Here is a 24,443-nt window from a genome sequence, read left to right on the forward strand (position 1 = left end):
AGGGAAGTTCTTTGTAAAGCGGTATTGTGAATGCATTTAATGTTTAGATCTGTATGATACTCTCATTACCAGTTAATGCTGTAGCTCATCAAAACGCCTCTGTAATGATAAACAGGTTTTCCGGTTAACATGTTTGCGACAAATTATCTTTAGACAGTGAAGGAAAGCATATATTTTTTTTATATACAGTATACGTTAGATTTTACCGATGATTGAATGAAAATAAAATTTAGGCCAGGTGGAAGCCAGTGGTATTTGAAATGTGGCAACACTGCCACTCCCTGCCTACCGGCCCCTCTCCTCCAGTCCCCGCCTACCCGTGAGGTAGAGTTGACGTATTGTGTCATGGCTCCTCCCGAACAGCTTTTAAATACTGTATGTTAATTTGGAGTGCCACTTCAGCAAATAGGAAACAAAAGGGAAAACAAGAGAAAGTTTTAAATTCCCAAGCCGTGTTTTGCCATCTTAGTCTCAAAAATGATTGTGTGAAGGTAAGAAGAGCGAAATAGAGTTTAACCTGAGTTAAAGAATGCGCAAAGTAGAGGATATTATTGTTTGTTTGTTATAACCTTAATTACAATATATTGTTGTAATGATAAAAGTAAGAATAATGATAACATTCGACTAGCGGTGACTCATATGAATAGCTGGAAGCCCACTAATCCTAACATGAGGAAGGCCTGTAGGGCTGAGATGACGCAAGTTAAGTACTGAATAGTTCGGTCTTGGTAAAGTTCCTTCATAATTTTGTATGCTGCCTTGTTTCTGATTTATCTGTGTCATGCTGATTGTTATAATTACCCTGCTAACATTGCTCATCAATGTAAGCCTATGAAGCGGAAGGGAGAAAGCAACCCTTCACCCTTGAAACTTTGGCGGGAGAATGAGGCAGACTCGCCCTTATGGAAATTTGAATATTATGGAAATCCGGAGAAGCATATCGATATATAAAATGATATCAAAGTAAATAGAATAGTGGATTTATTTAGGAAATGTAAAAATCTGCATTGCTAATGTAACTGTCTGGGTGAAAAATACAAGCATGTGTCATGTTAGCCTAGTCACCGACTCCAGCATGGTTAACGATTCCATTTTTCCCAGTTCTCGTAGAAACAACACCTCGGTTTTAATTTTCTTTGTAAATCACGATTATGAAAAAAAGCAGAGAAATGTTGTGCATCATCAGGCTGCGGCTTCAAATATTGGTCACTTTTGGTTTGTGATTTTATTTTATTGGCATTTAAAGTTGTAAAGATAAGTTATTCAGGGTTTGTCTTGGAGTTCTTCGCTTTCCACTTGCCATGGGCAAAGATTGTCTCGTTAAAAACAGTTAGCTGTAGAGTGACTGAATTATCCATACTTCTGGACAGACTGGCTAGACCGAGCTTAATTGAATCGAGGACAATAGCTGACGTTGAGTGGGCGAGGCTGAGCTCACGGCATAACTATTTCCCATCATGCATTTTCCCGCCAAAATTCGCCAAGCAGCCCAGAGAAACCAGTAGTTGTTTATGCAGTAAAACAGAGTTCGTGTCAGACGTTATATGTATGTTAGGCAGTTAACATCTTAACTACAGGCTTTGAGGAATACAGTAATACAGCTGCATTAGCTTACGGGAACTGTAACTGCATATATATGTATGTGTGCATACTTCTGTATATATAATTATATATGAAATATAAAAACACCGTACCGTGCTTCTCTGTTATCTACAGAAGGATCCACATTAATAAACTTGATTAGAGAGACGAGATGTATATTTTTACAAATACATTTCGTATTTCTAAGCAAGACTATTATAGTGGCTCATTCTGTGTGTGTGTGTGTGTGTGTGTGTGTATATATATATATATATATATATATATATATATATATATATATATATATATACTGTATATGTATAAAGAGATTTGTGTGCGATATACTTAACTTTTTTTTGTATGCGTTGTGTATATGCAATAGGCACACGATATAACAAGACACTCATAACAAGATACTTACTCGACGGAACTCATATTTATGTATGGAAGAACTTGGTATAAGTAATGACCTTTGCCCTCAGTTAAATCCTAAGCAATTTTGTAATGAAATATGTTAGCATGTGTAAGTTCTACACTTTTTCAACTTCTTTGCCACCGAAAAATTAACATTCATTGGCAAGTGGTCATAGCAACACTGTGGATGAGAGAAAATGTTGGAGGAAAAAACCAAGAAAGAAAAATAAACGAATGGTTATGAGAGAGAGAGAGAGAGAGTAACAAAAGAATGCAAAGAGAGAGTAACAAAGGAATGAAGAGAGAGAGAAATAGCTGATCCAATTGCCTCAAAGCCCCGTAATATAGGACTAGGCCTCGACTTTGTTTTTATAAACTTTCGATTAATTTGCGACATTCAGTATTTTTCGCATAAAGATTGTAACATTAGATAAAATACTCTACCATTTTACAAGTTAGTGCTCATCGACATTCCGTAAGATTTTCAGTTAGGTTGAGCTTTTCCTTGTCACTTATTGCCTTCATTATTGTTACGCGGTTTGAAGCAAAATCGTCACACAATAGAAAAGTACACACTCTAAATGTGCCTCTAATAATAGATTTTTTTTTTTAAATTTTCAGCTTTCGATTCAAAAGTACAATTTTGATTATGAACAGATTTTACTATATTTAGTAATAGAGAAAGGAAAAATACATTCATATGCGTAGGCCTACGCTGATTGCCCACTCATTGTCAACAAAATAATGGATCAACACTAACTCAGAGTCCGACGGTGGTTATACGGTTTTCTGGGTTTGTAAACAATAAAAAGCTGAATGTGATTAAAGGCAGGGACGAATTTCAAGAACCGTTTGAAATCAAGTGCTCCTTTTACATCACTGGAAAAACTAAAATCGTTGAGACTGCATTTTGAGTGCTCAGCTTCACTGGGCTCACATACTACGATAAGTACATTGATAATACATAATTTTTCATTTTGAATCAATTTTTTTTAGACAGTTCATGCATCGATATCACATTGTTTCCATACAATACAGGCCTGATTCTGTTATTGTTCTCTGCTGTAGCATTACCCTCTCTACCCAGTGCACCATAGTCTAACCCACTTTATTCTTACCTTCATAAAACAAGCAATATGAGGAAGAGTATTATTGAGATCAGCTCAAGGAACTTTGCGACTTCTGACCGAATCATCCGTGTCTTTTTGTACAATTCCATTTACGACATAATGGCATTTATCAATTAATGAGAATTTCATAAAGAAAAAGACTTAAATGAAACATATGTTAAACACTGGTAGTACGAACGGGATATATACATCTAAGAAATCGTAACAAACCTTATGCAATGACTCAAGTCTGTAGCAGTTTCATACTATATAGGTTGTCAATTATAAAATGTTTGTCAGAATCGCCACTAAAAATATATGTTGTGCAATCAAGTCCTCTGGGATATTTACAATAGTGCCATACATTTTAAAGGATGTTTTTGCGATATACAGTGCCTATTAAAATAAGAAATCTGACATTAGTTGAGTGTAGTTTGCCACATTGGAATAAAAGCGATATGAGCTGAAGCTCCGAATCTAAATGTCAAGTTCGATAATATGCCGTGACGGGCTTCCTCTGGTTTTTCGTATACGTTTACCAATATTCCTTACTGGTACATGACTTTTGCAACATATGAAGAAGACCCTGTGTATCTGGAGTAACTCGAAAGTTATTAAAGCGATTTTTTATGTATAACCTCAGTACTTCGGTATGAATTCAAAGCGTATCTGTGTACATTCGAATAAAATGAAATGAAGCCAATCAGCAGCAGAGATCAGCAGTGTTGTCATGACGGAATGCTTATTGAAGACAATACTTCGATGGCAGATCAGCTGACACCGACCATAGTTATTGAATAAAACACCTCTCTGATCGAAATCCCTCCTTCTTAACCTAACCTTGAACATCACTAGAATTCAGGTGCGACAGATATCAGAGTCAAATGAAAGGGAATTCTCGTTATTGATAAGGAACAAGCAACACAGCTGGACAAAACTATATATTCCGTGAAACGGTATGAGACCCTTTCGTACTAAGTACTGTAAGTGTAAGTTTTTCCCTTATTGCATAAAGGGATGTCGACTAACTTAAAGCATAATGATCGTTTTTTTTTTTTCAAATTAACAACATGACGCCTCAGGGCGATGTATTTCAGCCATTCAACTTTCAAGTCAGCTGAAGGAACTATACTGATATAGCTACTTCTTAGTGGTCCCCGTTCCATATTGACAAAGGAAAATTGCGCGAACATCAATAACAAACACCTGACAAAAAATCGGACGGACACAATGCTTTTTGTAGATAGATTATTTGCAGATATCCATTGTAAGAAAACGTGGGGGGAACTCTTTAATAATATTGGCAGTTCCTCAGCCAGAAAATTAAGTCATTAAAAAATTTGGTTCTATAGTTTATATTTTATACGAGCTTGTTGGCGCGCTGGATCTCGGCGCTGCTGTCTCCCTTACCCTCCCGATCCCCTGCCTATCCTGCCCCCGGGGACCCGGGGCTGACAAACAGGTTTGCAGGAGGAGGGTGGATGTCTCCCCTACCCTCCCGTTCCCCTACCTACACCGCCCCAACTCGGGGCGGACAAACCAGCTTTCAGGGGGTGGGGGGTGGATGGCTGTGTCCTGTCGCCCTTTTACTGTCACCCGGGGGAGGACAAACAAGATCCACTCGGATATTATTATTATAGATAATCGGTAATATTAACTGTAGGGACAGATTTAACATGAAGCCATTACATGTGTACAGTTAACCACTGGTTTTTACAGATGAGTAAAAGTCTGCATTTTTCGGAACTTAGTTTCATTTTTCAGTTTCCTTGAAATGCTGTTCAATTAATCATTATTATTTTTTCCATCCTCTATTTGATACGTTAAAATATAACCTTTTGTTCATTTCCATGATCTGATGCACAAGTAACAATACTAAAAATAATAATAATGGTTAATTGAAAGAAGTAGCACCAAACGTTGGATTTTTTATGAGCATTGATACATTTAAGGAGAGAGATTAATTACGAACTGGAAATTTCAGCCACGTATTATCATCGACACTTGTCTTCTAGCTCAAAAGCTTCTGGCTGAGGACACGATTATTTACCAAGAACTATTTAGTACAAAAATCTTGTTCTACTTAGTAATAAAAGAAATAACTGCCAGCGACCTTTATTATTTACTGAGATGGTGATTTTCAGGCAAGATAATGTCCAGCTTATCCATAAAGTGGCGCGTATGGACACATAAACCCAGCCTCACTTGTTTGTATGAAAAGGACCCACATACCGTCACAGTAAGCAGTCGAGATTTGAGACTCCACCCTTCCGCCTCAACTGGTCACGGTCTCTAACCTTTTGAAAAATAACTTTTGGTTCCTTAATTAGAAAAGTCAAAGAACTTCAAAAGAAGTTAAGGGTTATGCACACACACACATATATATATATATATATATATATATATATATATATATATATATATATATATATATATATATATATATATATATATATAGTATATTTACACATATATATATATATATTTATATATATATATATATATACATATGTGTGTATGTATGTAGATACTTGTCTGTATTATGTGTGCACATACATACATAAACCCTCACACACAGATATGTGTATACATACAATATACATATATGTATATACAGTATATATATATATATATATATATATATATATATATATATATATATATATATATATATATATATATATATATATATATATATATATATATATGAAACGAGCCACTAAGATCAATTTATTAGTATGGAAAAAAAGTCTGGAGTCTGGATCAAGTGATGCATCAAATATCCGTTGGTTCTTTATTGAATGAAAAGCAAGACAGTTCATCTGTTTAATATGAGAAGAAAGTCGTACTTGTATGTGTATGTGGAAAATGGAAACTTATTTTAACTGATTAACAAAAGTATTTAAACTGATTAAAAAGAACGATGGTTAGATCTCGATTTTGTCATACAACAGTAATCAGTACTGACCTAATTTTATGGTAAAAACATGAAATTTCGCTCAACAGAAACAATTGGAGTATTTGAAATCGTAGTCTTTTTGAAAACTAAGCCATTATTATGGATCATTTTGTTTATATACATTATTGTAAGATGCTCATCGAAAATATTCAGTAAAACTCGTTCTCATAAGTAAATTTTTAAACTGATAATAGAAAAAATCAAGTTTGTTGTCTATTTTGTGAATGGCCAGAGGAAGCAAAAATGGCTTTAAGACACTGACCATTAAGGAGCTTTTTCATTTTGTTTGAAATAAATTCATACAAGCATTTTTAAGCTTTAGCAGTACGCTTTCGGATCACATTCCTAATCCATATGCGTGCCTTTCATTATTTTTTTGTTTTTGTTACTACTGTAACTGCTGTTACCTCTAAAGACCAAGTTACGAAGTTACAAAGGTATAAAGTAATAATTGGACAGTGGAATGCATTAACCGCAGACACACGGTAAGAAATATAAGTTACACCAGTTATATAAGTTATATTAGTTTATAGTTATATCAAAAATATAAAGATGCTTATATCAACAGCTTATTACAAAATCTTGTACTCAATTTTTTTTTTATTTCGCTGTGCGTTCTCTGTAATCCTCTGGGAACATATTGCAAGCTTTTACCACTTGCAACTGGTTGGATCTGGAGAGAGAGAGTTCTCCAAGCGTAAATTTGTGACTCATATAACAGCTAACGCTTAACAGGGAGAAATAGAAAGAACCTAAGGTATCAAAGCACGTTTTGTGACTCATACGAAGCTGACAGACGGACAGCCAGAGAGAGAAACTTGACTATCAACGCAAATATTTGTGACTCACCTACGAGAGTTGATACATGTAGTAGACAGCGAGAGAGAGAGAGGAGATGCACCTGTTGCCTCCACTTTGTGCGTGATCACCAGGTGAATCCCCGGCGGGGCTTTGTGACGGCCACCTCCCATCCACCCAAGATCCGTCTACTCTATTCCACCCAGCCACGCCCGCATCTCCCTCCTTTTCTCTCATCCGAAGAACCTACGACGTGCCACCCACGATGTCTGCTTGTCCCTCGTGACTCTTCTTGGTCTTCCCCATACATGTTGCTTCTCCGCCTTGGCTCTTCTCTATTCGTGATGGCTATATCTCGACTGTCCCGCCCACGCGATACGCCCACTTCCAATCAGCCAGGCAATAGATAAAGCATACTACTGCCAATATACCTTACCCATAACGCCCATATCTGGCCAGTGATGTCTATATCCCACCCACGAAGAGCCGACGGCCAGTACACGAACCTATTCGAATTCATTGCCAGTGGGATTTGGGTCCCAATCCTTCGCAAGGAAAGTCAAGGGTCCTGCCGTGAGAGAGGTTGATTCCGCCCATAACTGACCACGATTGATTGCAGATCATACGATTCTGTTCTGACCTCTGTGATTATACATTTCAGGCTGTTCCGTGGTCGTTTTCGAAGGCTTACTCAATTAGTAAGACTGCCGAATAGTCTTCAAATGTTTATTCAGTGTATGTATATATATATATATATATATATATATATATATATATATATATATATATATATATATATATATATATATATATATATATATATATATATATAAATTATATATAAAACACATATATATATACTATAACACATATATATATATATATATTATATAATATATATATATATATATATATATATATATATATATATATATATATATATATATATATATATACATATGTACATATTTATATAATTTTATATGTATATATATGCAGTATATATATTTCAAATCGAAAGAAGCCCTACGGTTGTAGCTGCAATACTATTTAATATCCCCATATTTTTTTTTCTACATCGATGGAAACATGCTTTTGTGTGCATTTGCATACGTGTATAAGTATGCGCATGCACACCTACCCGCTTGTATTTGCCGGTGAATTCACGTATATCTTTTTCTACTCGTTACCGTGTGAGAATACATACTCCGTTAAAAGGGTTTGTAAATCCACACAGTCTACGTCATTTCCGCTGTATGTATCTTCCGTCGTATAATTTTTTGTCACAAACGGATATCCACATCATGCGATTGTTATGTTATCGTCACTGCAGATAGCTTATCACGGTGGGCTAGGCACACAGATTTCAGTATGCGTGTGAAAGAGAGAGAGAGAGAGAGAGATAGGAAGTAATTATTTTACAGATCTTTCTTGCCGACGGAACATACTTTTTCCCTTTCCAATTCGAACAAAGGTTTGGTTGGGTATTGGGCAGGGGATTAATATGCTACCGATCATTTGTGTTAATGAAACGTATTTTTTTCTTTCCGTTCCAGGAAAGGAATCTGATAATAAAAGGAAAGGAGAGAGGAAGGGGTTGGCACCGAGTGGTCAACATATCGCCTTCTTGAACATGGACTTCCTGTCTCTTGAGTCGGTACGTTTCTTCAGAAAACATTAATATTTTATTTACATCTGAATCTTAATTTCAGTAAAGTAATATCTGCCAAATCTAGCATTCTAGTGGCTGTTAAGCATTTACGTAATAGATATAAAAAATGTTTACTGATGGAAAACAAAAACTACTTATTTGTTAATATATTAATGTGAGATTGTTCTCAGATTACATTATGGTAAGGATTCTTATCACAATGTATTTTATTATTCATAAATTTCTTTTCAAGGGCAAACTTACGCAAGCCTTAGGTACCTTAGGTATGCCAAACAAGCAATGATTCAGTGTGGTTTGATAAAGTAACTCAAGTAATAACAATAACGCTACAATCTCAATTTCTTTTTAGATGATGTAATTAATATCAAAGATTGTTCCCTGTAACCGCAATGACAATATACTCCATTATATAAAGAAATTGCGGTAAATTGTTATTTATATTTCATTTAGAAGGAATATTATGATTTTCATAATGAAAGATAAGACAGTTAAATTGATACTTTTCATTTCGAAATAGTTAATTGTTTATACATGCGTATCATTGATTCTTCGACTTTCTTTTGTTTATATTATTATTATTATTATTAGTAGTTAGTAGTAGTAGTAGTAGTAGTATAAACTTTGTGGTAGAAGTATATTTACTGAATGCAGAATTTAAGATACTCAACTATCTACCCTTAAATTGCTGAGAAACTCTGATATCCCTCTTTCCGAAAAACACAACTTTTATTACCATCCACAATGTATCATATACATATATATATATATATATATATATATATATATATATATATATATATATATATATATATATATATATATATATATATATATATATGGAGAGAGCGAGAGAGAGTACCATTTTCTCTTCGTGTGGGTAGCCGAAGTTGGTAATTACATCTATATTTACAAGAAACAATATTGATCCTTTATGGCTATATGAAGGTAATATCTATTTGTCTGTATGTTTTTTATATTTCTCAGGAAGTCTAAATCTGATATTACAAAAGCAATATTCTGCGTAATTGGTCGCATGAAGAAGCGCAAAATGAAATACTTAATAACTCGATGTAAGTACGCTGCGTACCCCCGGGAGCTTGGTAATATAATAATTCACGCTTTCGCAGGAGATGAAAATTATGATTTTTTTTACTAAGATATATATATATACTGTATATATATATATGTGTGTGTAATATAATATATATACACATATATACTGTATATATAGTATATATATATATATATATATATATATATATATATATATATATATATATATATATATATATAATCATGAAGCTACAAATGTCGTTTAATATCCAATTCACGCTACTTCGGGAATATCACCGAAGTAGCGTGAATTGGATATTAAACGACATTTGTAGCTTCATGATTGTATATAAATCACGGTGCGATAAAAATTTCATATAATATAATATACATATATGTGTGTGTGTGTATTTGTGTGTGCATATGATGATATTAGTATTATGGACCACAATTCATTCAAAACAGGCCAAAAAGACCTCAGATTTACAAAGCAACCCTTTACAAGGTACACTCGTAGAATATCCGGACCATCCAAAACAGAGGAGAAAAGAGAGATGTGATGATAAATTTAAAGACAAATAACTATCTGTATACACAAGCAGCTAAAGCAGCTGTGCGCCGAGCTAGTGAGAGGTATTACAGCCTTCGACATAAAATCATCGGGATTAATAACATGATGATGTCCATTTCTTAGTTTTACAGAAGGAATAATGAATGATGCAGCACTGAAGGCGAACGCCGAGAATTGACGAGTTATAGAGTAGGTTGCGGATTTTGTGAGAAGACAGTGCGAAAGTTCCGAAAATAATCTTAATAACAGAGAACGTCAAGAAACGAGTGCTGTTTTTGATACCTCCTCCTTATGTGAAATTTTAACCGGTTATCAAATTTAAAGCTGAACTTCTAGAACAATAACTATAAATTTGATTATAAGACAAGTCATGGCAAAAATGGATGCGTCAATAATTCTCTGTGACTGCTTGGCTTGTATTTATATGACAAATTGACAATCAAGTTTTCTGTACAGCGCATAATGCTGTATAAAACTCTCAGCCACGGCCTATGAAACTCTCAGCCGCGGCCCATGAAACTTTGAGCCTCAGCCCAGTGGTGGCCTATGTTGTTGGCACCCATAGCGGTGCCATAGCACGATCATGGCTAACTATAACATTAAATAAAATAATAACTACTATGGCTAGAGGGCTGCAATTTGGTATGTTTAATGATTGGAGGGTGGATGATCAACATACCAATTTACAGCCCTCTAACCTCAGTTATTTTTAAGATCTGAGGGCAGACAGTTAAAGTGAAGACGGACACACAAAGCCATCTCGATAATTTTCTTTTACAGAAAACTAAAATACTTTATCCAGTTTTATACCCTATATTAATGCGAGTCTTTACACGCCACACTAATAAGCAAAGAGTAATATGAAGACTGCTGTGTTGATCTCGGCTCTTCAGATTAGCAAGAACCACCAGTTGAGCGATCGTAGTTGAGCTTCTCACACGTCCCGTCCGCCGGATAGAAGAATTCCACATGATCGCGTAAAAACGCTCAGTAATTCCTTCTCCGGATTCTAACGTTTTTAGGGCTGTGTTGTGACAGAATCTTTCCGTAAAACAATTTCTGGTTTATCTGGCGATGACAAAAAAATGAACGAAATGGTACATTCAGAGGATGGCTGCGTTAAGAGGGATTTATAAGCCAGCGTAGTTTAGGGTGTATTGATTAAATTATATGTCAGGGTTGATAGTTCTTGTTAATTTCAGGTTACTTCGTATTTCTTTGTCTTATGTTTATGTTTTTCCGGCATGTAGCCCCGGTCATAAAATTTTCTTCTTCTCGCTATCTTTTTAATCTACTGGTGCCGGAGGAGATTGTCTTCCAGAAGAGAACGGAAAATGGTACGACGTGAAATATCTCTCGTTCTGATTTCCAGTCCTGAAATTCCATTGCTTCTTGTACCAATCATATTTAGGTTGTCCTGGTGCATGGAAAGGTTATCTTTCAAAAGTAAAAAAAAAAAAATGGCATGACTTGATAAAATCTCTCTCTCTCTCTCTCTCTCTCTCTCTCTCTCTCTCTCTCTCTCTCTCTTGGTCAGATTTCAAACTCTTTCTCCTCTTTCTCTCCTCACCTGCAGTCCCCCCTTACGAATGCTCCCACTTCTTCCCTTTTTCCCTCTTTCTTTCTTTTCCCTCTTTACGTCAGTTGTTGGAGTATAACCGTCGTTTTCTTCCGCTCGAGTGAACAAGAAGATTGTAATTACTCCTGGCTTGGAGTAGTAGCCTTGTGGAGTAGCCTAAGGCTCCATGTTGATGACCCACGACGTGAGTGACCGAACGAGGCAGCGGGGGTTTGTATTTGCGTCCGTTGCGTATACGCGCACATTAGCAGACTCAGAGATACTCTTCCAGAGCATGCGCTTAACAGAGAGCTCCAAATCTGATGTCCGGCACAATTTCATATTTAGTTGATTGCATTCATTAGGATTAATATTCATACTTTTATGTCCATAACGTGTTTATTTCTCACATTTGAATAATAACATACTGCCGACTTATTTATATTCGTACTTCTAGAGACAGTGTGATGTTACCAAATTTCATAATTGCTATGGCATTTATTCTTAATCATGTTGATGTTTATGTATAATTACTCAGGTCTATACCATTTTAATTTTCTTATTTGTGGATGCATAATTATGCATCGTTGTATATTTACGAATAAAATAATTCATATATTCTTTTCATATATATGACGTTCATTTTTCATATTTCTGACGTAATATTCAAATTTCTACTACCATGTACTTGGTACTAGTTTTTGCCGAAGAATTGTGTGTGTGCGTGTTTCCGTGGGAGTGTGCGTATATGTGTCAAATTCTATTCCCCTGTAACAGAGATTGGCTCCAGAGAGAGAGAAAAAAAAACACCCAGTATTGGTATATTCATACTCTAGCTGCTCAATCGTGGATGAACCCCTGTGCAGGAAAACTTCCACAGCGTTTGCTGCGTCATACAGCTGCTCTCACATCCATCTACCCAGCACTTTATAGGTCTTCCGCTACCTCATCCCCCCAGCACCCCACCAATCTATCATCGCACATTCTTTCTACATGACCGAGCCACCTCAATATACTTTGATCCATGCTTTCATCTAACCGTTTTACCACTTTTACGTATATCTGCTCAACTCACCTCATCATTTCTTCTTACGCTGACTACACTATGCACAGTTCATCTCAATAGCTTCAACCTCTTTTGTCTGATTCACAGTCAACAACCACACTTCTCTGCCATAAAGGAGAGTTGGCTTAATACTTACATCACACACACACATATATGTACGGATCATTGTGTGTGTGTATATATATATATATATATATATATATATATATATATATATATATATATATATATATATATATATATATATATATATATATATATATATATATATATATATATATATATATATATATATATATATATATATATATATATATATATATATATATATATATATATATATATATATATATGATATATATATATATATATATATATATATATATATATATATATATATATATATATATATATATATATATATAATTCTCCAATTTACACATTTACCGATAAAGGGAGGCATTGTTCATTGTTGTGCACAAATAATTCTAAAAACTTTTTTTTGCCGATTAATAAACGACCTTCGTTATTAACACACGTGGGCAAATTTCATTCATTCATCTTGGAGCACGGACTGGTTCTGTTGAGTTACACAATCTTGTGATCGTGAAATTATTCTGATTTATTGAGAAAAATGGACCTATACTTACGTAGAAGTCGGGCACATAAATCTTTGCGAAGACGAAGCTAAATTCTGATTAGTCGTGAGCTCACTGGAGCATCGTGTTACAGGTGAAACGAGTTCGTGACTTCTTACCTGAGTACTGTATGGCCCAGGTCGCCTAAAAATAAGTTTAATGTGGTTTAGCAATAATGTTACTCCGAACTAGTTTCACTAAAGACAATTTTCCATGAAAGTTTTTTATGATGCTTTTTCTTATCTCTTTTAAAAGTAACCTTGCCGCTGCTCACCTGATGGTATGGTAAGGTTCTTGTACAAGCGGTTTTACTAAAAAAAGTTTTCTCTACCCTACGATTGTACATATTTTATCGGTGTTCTTACCCAGGTGACACTGATCTCAGGGCCTTCAAGACAAAAGGTCCCACATGTTTAAAAACCAAGCGAGTCACACAGTCCGTCTTTCGTCAGGAACCAAGGTTAGCTTCGCCTGAAAAGTCCTATGCCACAGCAAGAGGTGATTATATCTAAAAAATTTTAATTTGACGTAAATAGTGTTGATCTGGTAAAGCCATTTCAACTTTCACTTTTGTATCACAAGATAATCATTGTAAATTTTTTTCCCTTTTCTTCTTCTTCGTCATTGTCGTATATTATTATTATTAGATATTATTATTATTATTATTATTATTATTATTATTTATTATTATTATTATTATTATTATTATTATTATTATTATTATTATTAGAGCTAAAATGCATCAATGTAGAATCGAACAACCATTCCAGATATTATTTACGCATGTATTGCGAACATCCCCAGTTTGTTTTTTGTGATACTGAAAGCTGAAATGAAATTTCCCTCTAGAGACCTCCCTCCTATGATTAAAAATCCTGTTGATGTAGGAATGAAACACAATACACATATGATACGTTTCAAATCCCCTTTAGAATTCACCAGCCTTTCTCAAAATTAACCTATGCTAAACATACTTACTCCTTGGTTTTTGCTTATAAGTACTCTAAAGAATACAGATTCGTGTCTTATTGTTTCCTGGGTATGTAGAGCTTCTGGATAACAAAAACTGTGAAATCATAGCTAAAGTGAGATCACCTAATTACATTTACATATCCTCTTCCGTACCCTATGGCGCAAAAGGCCTTTGTGAAAATCCGCCGCTCGTGTCTTTCCTTGGCTTCATCTCCCACAACTCTCTACCCATCTCCAAGCCCCTAATCTTAGCTTTCATCCTGGTAGGTCTGGGACTTCTAAGTCCACAGGAGCCCAGCTGGAACTATTATCCCAGGAATTGTGCGAAGAACTTGTCCAAGCCCTGTCTATCTCCTTTTTCTCTGTGGAAAAATGGAAAACTTCCATCATTTTAATGACTAAAAAAAATAGTTCCTCATTGGACGGGTCGATATCGTACTCGGCTAGCACTCTGCTGGGCCCGCGTTCGACTCTCCGACCGGCCAATGAAGAATTAGGGGAATTTATTTCTGGTGATAGAAATGCATCTCTCGGTACAATGTGGTTCGGATTCCACAATAAGCTGTAGGTCCCGTTGCTAGGTAACCAACTGGTTCTTAGCCACGTAAAATAAGTCTAATCCTTCGGGCCAACCCTAGGAGAGCTGTTAATCAGCTCAGTGGTCTAGTTAAACTAAGGTATATTTAACTTAATGACTAAAATGAAGAGGTGAGATCTCAGATCAAGAACGAAAATATCTCTTTAGAAACTACGAGAAAAACAAGTTCATGAGATAAGATACTTGACGTATGAATAACAAAGAAATGTCGAAAGTGAGAAGGACAGGATCAAAAGTGACTTAGCTCGTTAATTTTCCTTGAAGGAAAAGTTTAGTCATTTTAATTCTTTATTGGGTAGATGGGGTTGGAAGTGGGTCTTTTCGTTTTGTTGCCGTACTTAGGTTCACATGGCGAAGGTCCATACAGGCATAATCTAACGCCTCACTGGATATAAATCATATTCTGTTGAAGATCGAATGGGCCTTACTTAGACCGGCAAATTGGGAGCAAAATTATGTTATAACTAAATAAAAGAATTTTGTCATCTTGTGTATTGTGAGAGAAATAGCAGATGTCTCTAAAATCAATGTATAGGTTTTTCGAAGTCTACATATGTACATGAATTTAAAGAAAAAAAAAAGCCTTTTATGAAGATCAAAATTTAGGGTTTGTTGGGTTTCACTTACTGGTATTCTTTTTCAGTTGACAAATTCAAACATCTTCCATGTTTCAGCTGAATTTATTTATTGAAATATCAATTATGATATCTTTAGGCTTTCGTTGCTAACATTTTTTATAAAGAAACAGGCTTGATGAAGTCACAAGCCAGTTAATAATTGAAGCTCTGTTCGGAAATGGCCAATTGACAAGGGTTAAAAGGTTTGGAAAGAGAAGAGGAAGTAATAAATGAGGGAAGAGTATCTTCCGAGAGGTGGATGACCGTTGGGATTACATTTTAAAGAAGAGAGAGAGAGAGAGAGAGAGAGAGAGAGAGAGAGAGAGAGAGAGAGAGAGAGAGAGAGAGACGTCCGTACAAATTCATTTTCTTTTGCATGCGTTATTGATGATGCAGAATTTTTATATGATTTTGCTACTGTGAAAAACTGAAGAGCAGTGAAATTTGTAATGTTTAAATCTTTTTTAAAGCTATAAGTGTGCTTACTACTACGAAAGATGACTCAGTTGATTACACCCATGTTTTAGGGACAGAATTTAAAAAATGAAAGAACACTTTTACTGTGAAAAGAAAGAGGGGAAACCCGACAGAATAGGTGATTTTCATTGCAAGTATTTTTCTTGAGAGTGAACGACTGAATGGTATCAAAAAGAGGGATACGAAATAACCTTGATAGTCTCCCTCACCATACACTTGTTTACAAAGATATTTGAACTCGTAATCTCTCCAACCTCCCAAAACGTACGCCCCTCCCTCAAAGTGTCCTGCAAAATCCTTGCCGCGACCGATCTCGTATCTCGACCCGAGCACTTCCTCCACTTCCTGCGCCAGCGAGGAGAACTTCCTAAGCTGGCGTGAGATCATTTTGAGCTCTATCCTCGTGCACGGACCGGTGACCACAAATGACCAGAAGAAGCGGAGGGAGGTTTTAAAGGCGTCTTCGGAAGGAACAACCAATTACCCGTGGGAAGGCATCCGCACCAGTTCCCAGGTGACTAAACCAAAGATCCGCAGACGCCCCCAAGAAGGTAATTAGGAAACAAACCAGCGGCAGGTGAGGAACAAGTTTCATCTTCTTAGGGGACAACGAAAGCACTGCCGATGGACTTCAAAATGCTGCTGCTGCTGCCCACAGCTGTCACTTGAGGGGTTTTTCTTCATTAACTTTGTTTTTCTCTTTTTTCGCCTTGGTAGACTTTTATCTAGACGTCGCTCTTTTTCTTTTCTTTTTTTAAGTTCGTTGCTTGCTAATGAAGAGCAGGTGTTCCGACAGACAGGTGTGAGATTAAACGAAACTCAAGAGGAACCACGCTCAAGTGAATTAGTCCTTTTCTTGTAAACATGGTCCGACGAAGTACGTGGGTTTTCGACGCGTAAGCTTGAAGCAAAATAGAGGTTCCTGATTATCCCAATTAATTAATGAAGACAGAAGTGCATTACATTATTGAAAAACATACATTAGAATAGTGATGACATTATAATTGATTTTGACAACGTACTGAATCAGTACAATCTGTCAACTGAGTCACCATATTATTAACGTCTATTGAACTTTCCAGCCTGTTCGGGAAACGACTGTTTGAAGCTAACCGTGCGCATCATTGTGTTAGACGTGTCTGAATCGTTTGACGAACAAGAAAAGCAGACTATGTTGCACTTCGAGTAATTTGTTCGTTTCCCATTAGGGCGTGTGTGCGTGTGTGTGTGAGAGAGAGAGAGAGAGAGTTGACAAAATTGCCCTATAAGAACGAACAAATACTGTCAAGTAAGGGCAGACAACATGATTAGTGGAAACTCAGCGCTTCTTCACCTGTCCTGCTAACGACGCGGCCAATGACCTGGTGCAAAGAATCGCTTGCACCTGTGGAGCTTCTAAATGAATCACACGGCGTTCAAATAGACGAATAAAATCAAGCGCTGAAGCTTGTTTTCCGGCTCACTTCCGGAAAACAAATCACTGCTGACATTAATATCTCTTTTTCTGCCAAGAGAAAACAACGTATGAATTTTTTAAAGACAACGGTTAGAAAGGATCGAATTGTTATGAATGACTGTGCTATTATAATTGATTAAAAGCGCTCATGTAAGTCATAGCGTAACTTAAATATTTTTTCGAATTATATTTAAATATCAATATAAACGGAAATCAGACAAAAACATCACCAATGTATTACTTGAAATCTTTAACTTGGTTAAGATAACAATTTATTTTTTTAAGCATACACGGAATGAAGGTTAAGAAAAATCACGCTATCTTCAGAATGGTAAAGAGCCTGTTGAAGAATTCAGAATTTGCTTTAGCGTATGATTAATGTTTTCAACATCTATGTTGGTAATCTGAAAGTAGACGTTTCTATGCTGACTCTAATCCTCAGATATCATAAGTGTGAGGGAAGGAAACAGATAGGCATATAAGACTATTCTAGAGTGTTCTCCCTTATTTAAATGTAATTGCATTTGTATTTTACTACAGTTTTCGTTGTTGTTTATTTTTATTCATCTGTTTTTTTCGAAATGGGTTATTTATGCCCTGGAGGTATGCTTATATAAAAGGGTAATATAATAGTTGAAATTATGAATCAAATTAACGTGCATAATAAAGGTAATATGGTCATAATAGATACCTAAAGAAAAAGAAGTTCCCGAAACTACTGTCCAAACTTGAATGGCTCCATAGAAAATGGAACCATAACCGCAACATTCCATTGCAGCTCACCACAACAAAAAAAAAAAGGAATAAAAACGTAACAAACAAAAGGCATTCAAAAGGGTACAACAATTACTCACTGAGTCATAGGAGCAGGTGAATCAGAATTTCTTACCAATTAGAATGGCGGGGACTGAGTCATGGAACAGAGTGAATGACGACGAATTTTACGCCGCTGGAAATCTGTGAAACTCGGAGATTCACGCCGCTGCCTAAGGAATATTGATGGCTGTTTCGTATTTGTGTTTCATTTTGTAGGACTTGTAGAGCTCATTTTTAGTTTTCTGTGAAAGAAAACTATTGAGATGGCTTCGTCTGTCCGGCCGCACTTTTTCTGTCTGTCCTCAGATCTTATAAACTACTAAGGCTAGAGGGCTGCAAATTGATATGTTGATCAGCCACCCTCCAGTCATCAAACATACCAAATTACAGCCCTCTAGCCTCAGTAGTTTTTGGTTTATTTAAGACTTAAGTTAGTCATGATCGTGCGTCTGGCACCGCAACAACACAGGACACCACCGCTGGCTGAGAGTTTCATGGGCGGTGGCTGAGAGTTTTATACAGCATTATACGCTGTACAGAAAACTCGGTCGCACCGAAGAAACTTCGGCGCATTTTTTGTTTGTTTCTTACTAATACGAGTAAATTAACGTTCCAACACCAATGGTCATCAATGTCATAGTAATCGATATACATTTGCCGGTAACATCTTTCTATTATTATTATAAATATCATCCTTGTTATCGATTACGCCACAAACGTCCAAGACTTTTGCCAACTCCATTTTAACCTGGAAAACGTTTCAGATTAAAATCTTTGTTAACATATAAATGACTAATATTTCTATTCATTTTCAATTTTAGGCATGATATTGTTTATTCCAGTTTTGGTTTTGATGTGTTTGTTACTCACAATAATTGTTTTCATCAGTGTTGTTATTTCTGTTCTTGATATTATTCTTGTTTTATAACTACAAAAAAATGTCAACGCTGGCTTTACTGGAAATTAACCTCTTATCTTTAAACAATATAATCATTAATATAAGCACATTAACGTACACTTCTTAATCCTTGCCGTCTGTTATCTAATGCGGAGCGCTTTTTTTTTTTTTTCGACGCCACCTCCGTTTGCGTCCACACCAGATCGTTTCTTCTCTTTTCATTAATATGAACTCACTACAGTTCAGATTCGCGTTTACTCGACCACTTCAGCAGGTTCTTTTCTACGTTATTCTCTACGTACTTGGCTTCTGCATCATTACTCTCAAATTTATTCATATCGATAAAGCTGTGCCCCTCAAAGACATTTTTCTTCTGCACGTTATTATCTCCCTGTTTTTTCGCCTCTACATTATTATTATCCTCAACTACGTTATTTGCCTCGATGCGACGACGCTATTCGAGGATATGCATGACAGACTTCCTGAACCGGCTCTCCATAGTCGAGTGACCACCGAGATATAAGACCAAGAGAAAGGGGATGATTTATACGACCGTGTTCCGGTCATATAAAGGCTGCCTAGTCCCAAATCACGGTTTTTTCACCAGCCATATCAAGAGGAGGATCGGAAACATCGGAAGAAGACTTCCAGAGAGAACGATAGCACGTTCACAGTCTCTGAGAACGTTTTGTTACTAAAATTACGTACTGCTGTTGGCTTCCGGGACATGTTTATGACGCATTGCGGCCTATAAAACACTGCTAAGTTTGTTACAAATTTCAAAAACGCTCTTCAACTATCTTCTTGTATACAAGCTTGAGAACGGCATGAGTGTGAACTTTCATTGCATATTATTAGAAATTATGTAATTACTTTCACAATACTTTTGAATTTGTTCTGTTTTGTATTTACTTTTTAGCACAAAAGCATAGTTTCATTTGCTTTTTTTTTTTTTTTTTTTTTATTATTCTGTCACCAAATAATCGTCATCTTTTCGGTCCTGTTAAGTGAGTGCGTACTTAATATTTAACCTTTCAGGGAGTGCTTACTGAAAATATTAATCTAGTGAATTTCAGCTAGTCATTGACATAAACTGTACAAATACATTCACATATCACAGTCATGATACGTCCAGTTATCAAAATCATAAACGTTAGGACACACAACTATATAAAAAGAGGAATGTTCATGTATTATGAAAGGAATAGATATTACCATGTGGGCACTCAGGAAGGAAACTTCTTCAGAAGTCCCTAAGATTTGCTTTTGTCAAGCAAAATCCTCACAGTCGAGTCGACTAAGTAACTATGTACATCGTCGCTGCAAAACTCGAAACGTTTTATAGTATCTCAAGTTCACTTCATACCTGCAAATCGCCAAGAAGTGAGAGTTCATTTAATGTATAAGCTTTGAAATCATAACACAAAAGACCTAAATCATTAAAAAATAATTAAGAAAGGGTTGACTTGTATTTGAAATATAAAGGCTACTGGAGCTGGCAATCTAATACCTTTATCTGGCCGGGAAAAAGAAAGTTGGGCTGAAAATCCTAGGAAAACAGAAGACCCTCACAAAGACTCAAAAGTCATGTGTCGGGGGAAAAGGAATCATCCAGCTCAGGAAACTATGAGAAAGAACTTTTTTACCGGAGAACTTCAAGAAAATCTGTAACTACAAAAGAAAGATTACCGAAAAACTATAATGGAAAAAAACTGATTCATGGAAATGCTAAGGGGAGAAAGTAAATTTCGGAAACCCAAGATGAAAGGTGTAATGAAGGTAGAAATTATATATTATATATATATATATATATATATATATATATATATATATATATATATATATATATATATATATATATATATATATGACATTTTTTATCACACTTATAAATTCCCTGTCGGTGATAATTCCCACCGGGGATATTCCTGAGGTAGCGTGGATTTGATACTAAGCGATATTTGTAGCTTCATGCTTAATCTTATTAGGACATGATGGAAAATGTAGAATAACCTAGGAAGATGGCATGCAAAATTGTTTGTGTAGGAAAACCAAATAGAAAAAAAATGAGAAATGCCAGATTAAAAGGCTGTACCAAATGAAAGGAAATTTTTTTCTGAGGGAGAGAGCAGGGAGCGATAGTAGCTTGGAAAAACACTCTTCTTCTTCTTCTTCTTCTTCTTCTTCTTCTTCTTCTTCTTCTTCTTCTTCTTCTTCAGCACAAATACATTACGGGACTCGGTTGTTCCTCCTCTCTCTCTCTCTCTCTCTGAGCTACGTGGCACTTGTTAGGTCTCACATTAAATAGTGATGACATCGTTAACGTGAGAGTCAGTGCCGTAAACCATCAAATGGCCATCTCGTTGCTAGAAGAATCTTCTTTTTTATCCTCGAGCTTTTTCTGTGACTTTCTCTGTACTCCAGAACACCAGGTTTCCTCTTTCGTGAGGAATGATTCCTAAAACATTGAATTGTTACTTTCCATGACAGCATTCAACAAACTAAAGAAAAATATGTGGTTTGCTGTTGCCATCAATATAGATTAGATCGGAGTGGTGTCATCTTTATTCCACTATAAATCCGGAATATGACTGTATATACACGCATACGCACACACACACACACACACACACACACACATATATATATATATATATATATATATATATATATATATATATATATATATATATATATATATCTACATAACATAGATTATACATACATATATATATATACTATATACATATATACATATATATATATATATACTATATATATATATATATATATATATATATATATATATATATATATATATATATATATATATACTGTATATGCATGCGCTTAGAGGCTAAGAAAATGAACATCTAAATGCTACTGTTCCATTGAAAGATAAAATGTTATAAGAATTAAGTAATGCGCACTATTATATGTGCGTGTGGTCTCGCTGAGTGTGCTTACGTGCAGGCTTTAGAATAAGAAATACCCCCAAGAGCACACTGCTACTGTGCACTCATTCGCCCTCCAAGAGAAACGCGCGTACATCTTGCACACGACCCTGCATGCTCTCATCCTACTCTTCGCTCCCGAGCGCTTACGTGAGCCATTTGTCTGTTTCTTGCCAGCTTCTTAATCGTTTGGAGTAGAGCAGTGGAAGCTTCCGGCGCTCAACAGCTACCGGAAGCCGGGAGCCTCTTGGTCTTCGGCCTTAATATGTATATAATGGCCCATATGGGAAGGCACTTATGACTTGAGCAGTTCCAACACCCATTCTCTCTCTCTCTCTCTCTCTCTCTCTCTCTCTCTCTCTCTCTCTTACGTGCACACACATCCTTCACCTTGAATGTTACTCGTTGCGGGAAAACGTAGTTAAAATAACTTCCACGACAAAATTTAAATTCATTTTAGTTTTAAAAAGAGAACAAATGCAATTTTTTAACAATTTAATTTCCAAGATATTTTGAAACAAAAGTCGATATGTTGCCATTGACTGCTGTGGGCGATTTAGCATGCATGGCATTATGAGATTTTATTTCTAAAACAGTCGAGTATTAGAGTATCCTGATGTAATGAAACTTCACAAATACTTTTCACACCACAAAGTCTAATGGGATAACAAAATGTAATTGTAACTCGGAAAATGTGTTGGAACTTCTTTAAATGAACAACTAGAGCAAAATTACGAAATAGAAATTCTCGACCTAGAGAGATTCAGTTAAGACTATATCCAGCTTTAAATCCGCCTAAATCTTAAAGCTATAAAGATCAACCCGAACACTGGCGCCACGCTAGAAACTAACCCTGGGAAGCCGCAGATACCGGAGAGTATCTCCTAAGCCTCGTTTGCAATCGACATATAATATGAAATGGCTGAAACAGGACTCGAGTCGATGACAACGTCGCGGCGGGAAGGAAGCCTATGGCCCGACCCAGATGTTTGGATTCAAAACCCATAAAGCCGTTTTATGGTCATAATAAAATCGCTGCTCCGCAGTGATTTCCCTCCGGCAAAGTGGTGCTTAACGTTGGAATGGATCCATGAACACATACACGAGTGCACATAAAGAACGTTCACATGCATGTTCAGTTCTGCGTAGATTTTGGGCCATCCATATTTATGTCCTTATGTTGTTCTGTTGAATCTTAGGGGTTAATTATTCTTCAAAATACCAAATATCCGCTTACATACTAAAAGGATTTTTATCGTCTGGTTCACTTTGACATGGAAATTGGACTTCCACTCCCTAGCCTATCCGTACTGTGAGCTAAGCATAGAGGGTGAAGAGGATTTCAGATTCGAATAAAATTCATATGACCACGGTATGCAAGGCTTTATTAAACCACAAACATGTATATGATTAAGTAATTATATACATATATATATACACATGTATATGTGTGTGTACCTATGTATGTATGTAGGTATAATATATATATATATATATATATATATATATATATATATATATATATATATATATATATATATATATACACATATATACCTATATATGTATCTATATATACACATTATATATATCCAGTATATGTATATATATACATATATATTGTATATACACATATATATATATGTGTGTGTATATATATATATATATATATATATATATATATATATATATATATATGAGAAATGCAGATGATTTAATTTCTTCCTTCCTACTTCACTCAATAAGTTGTTCATTGATTCTAGTTAGGCTATCTTTGCAATATTTCACGTTATGCAGTAGGAAGAATAATTTCAGTTATATTCAAGAGTTTCCTTAATTACATCTTTACCTTAAATGCCACTACTTTGCAAGTTCACTGAAAGACTCGATTTATAAAATCCGATGATGTCATGGGGGGGTCACCTTCCTTTCTTGAAAAGCGAAGATTTGGCTAAATAGAGCTGGTGCAGAGGATGATGGGCACCTGTATTCAAGATATATGACCTCTTGGTCTGGTATCAAGCCTTAATTTCGTAGCATTATAAGTCAGTAGGCAATTAGGGAACTGATCGTGAGTATAGGCTACTGTAGCGGATGATAATTACCAGATCATTATCTCAAATACGTTCAGGGCTACCCTTAATAAGACAAGAGAACGATTGATATGTATAGATCTTGAATAATTTTTTTAGGCTTAAAGGCAACCTAATCTTTTTTTTTTTTTTTTTTTGCTAAA

At 35.6% G+C, this 24,443-nt stretch overlaps 1 long non-coding RNA gene across 1 annotated transcript in view; it reads left to right on the plus strand.

Annotated features, from left to right (window-relative positions):
* The first annotated feature begins 304 nt into the window (after nucleotides 1-304).
* The window catches only part of LOC136845709 (uncharacterized), a 257,178-nt gene continuing 233,039 nt past the window's right edge, over nucleotides 305-24,443 (plus strand). The window contains exons 1-2 of the long non-coding RNA XR_010855225.1: nucleotides 305-491; nucleotides 8,418-8,518. This is a non-coding gene — a long non-coding RNA (uncharacterized lncRNA). The remainder of the gene's footprint in view (nucleotides 492-8,417; nucleotides 8,519-24,443) is intronic.

This window comes from Macrobrachium rosenbergii, chromosome 14 (genome assembly GCF_040412425.1).
Source record: "Macrobrachium rosenbergii isolate ZJJX-2024 chromosome 14, ASM4041242v1, whole genome shotgun sequence".
NCBI classification, from domain to species: domain Eukaryota; kingdom Metazoa; phylum Arthropoda; class Malacostraca; order Decapoda; family Palaemonidae; genus Macrobrachium; species Macrobrachium rosenbergii.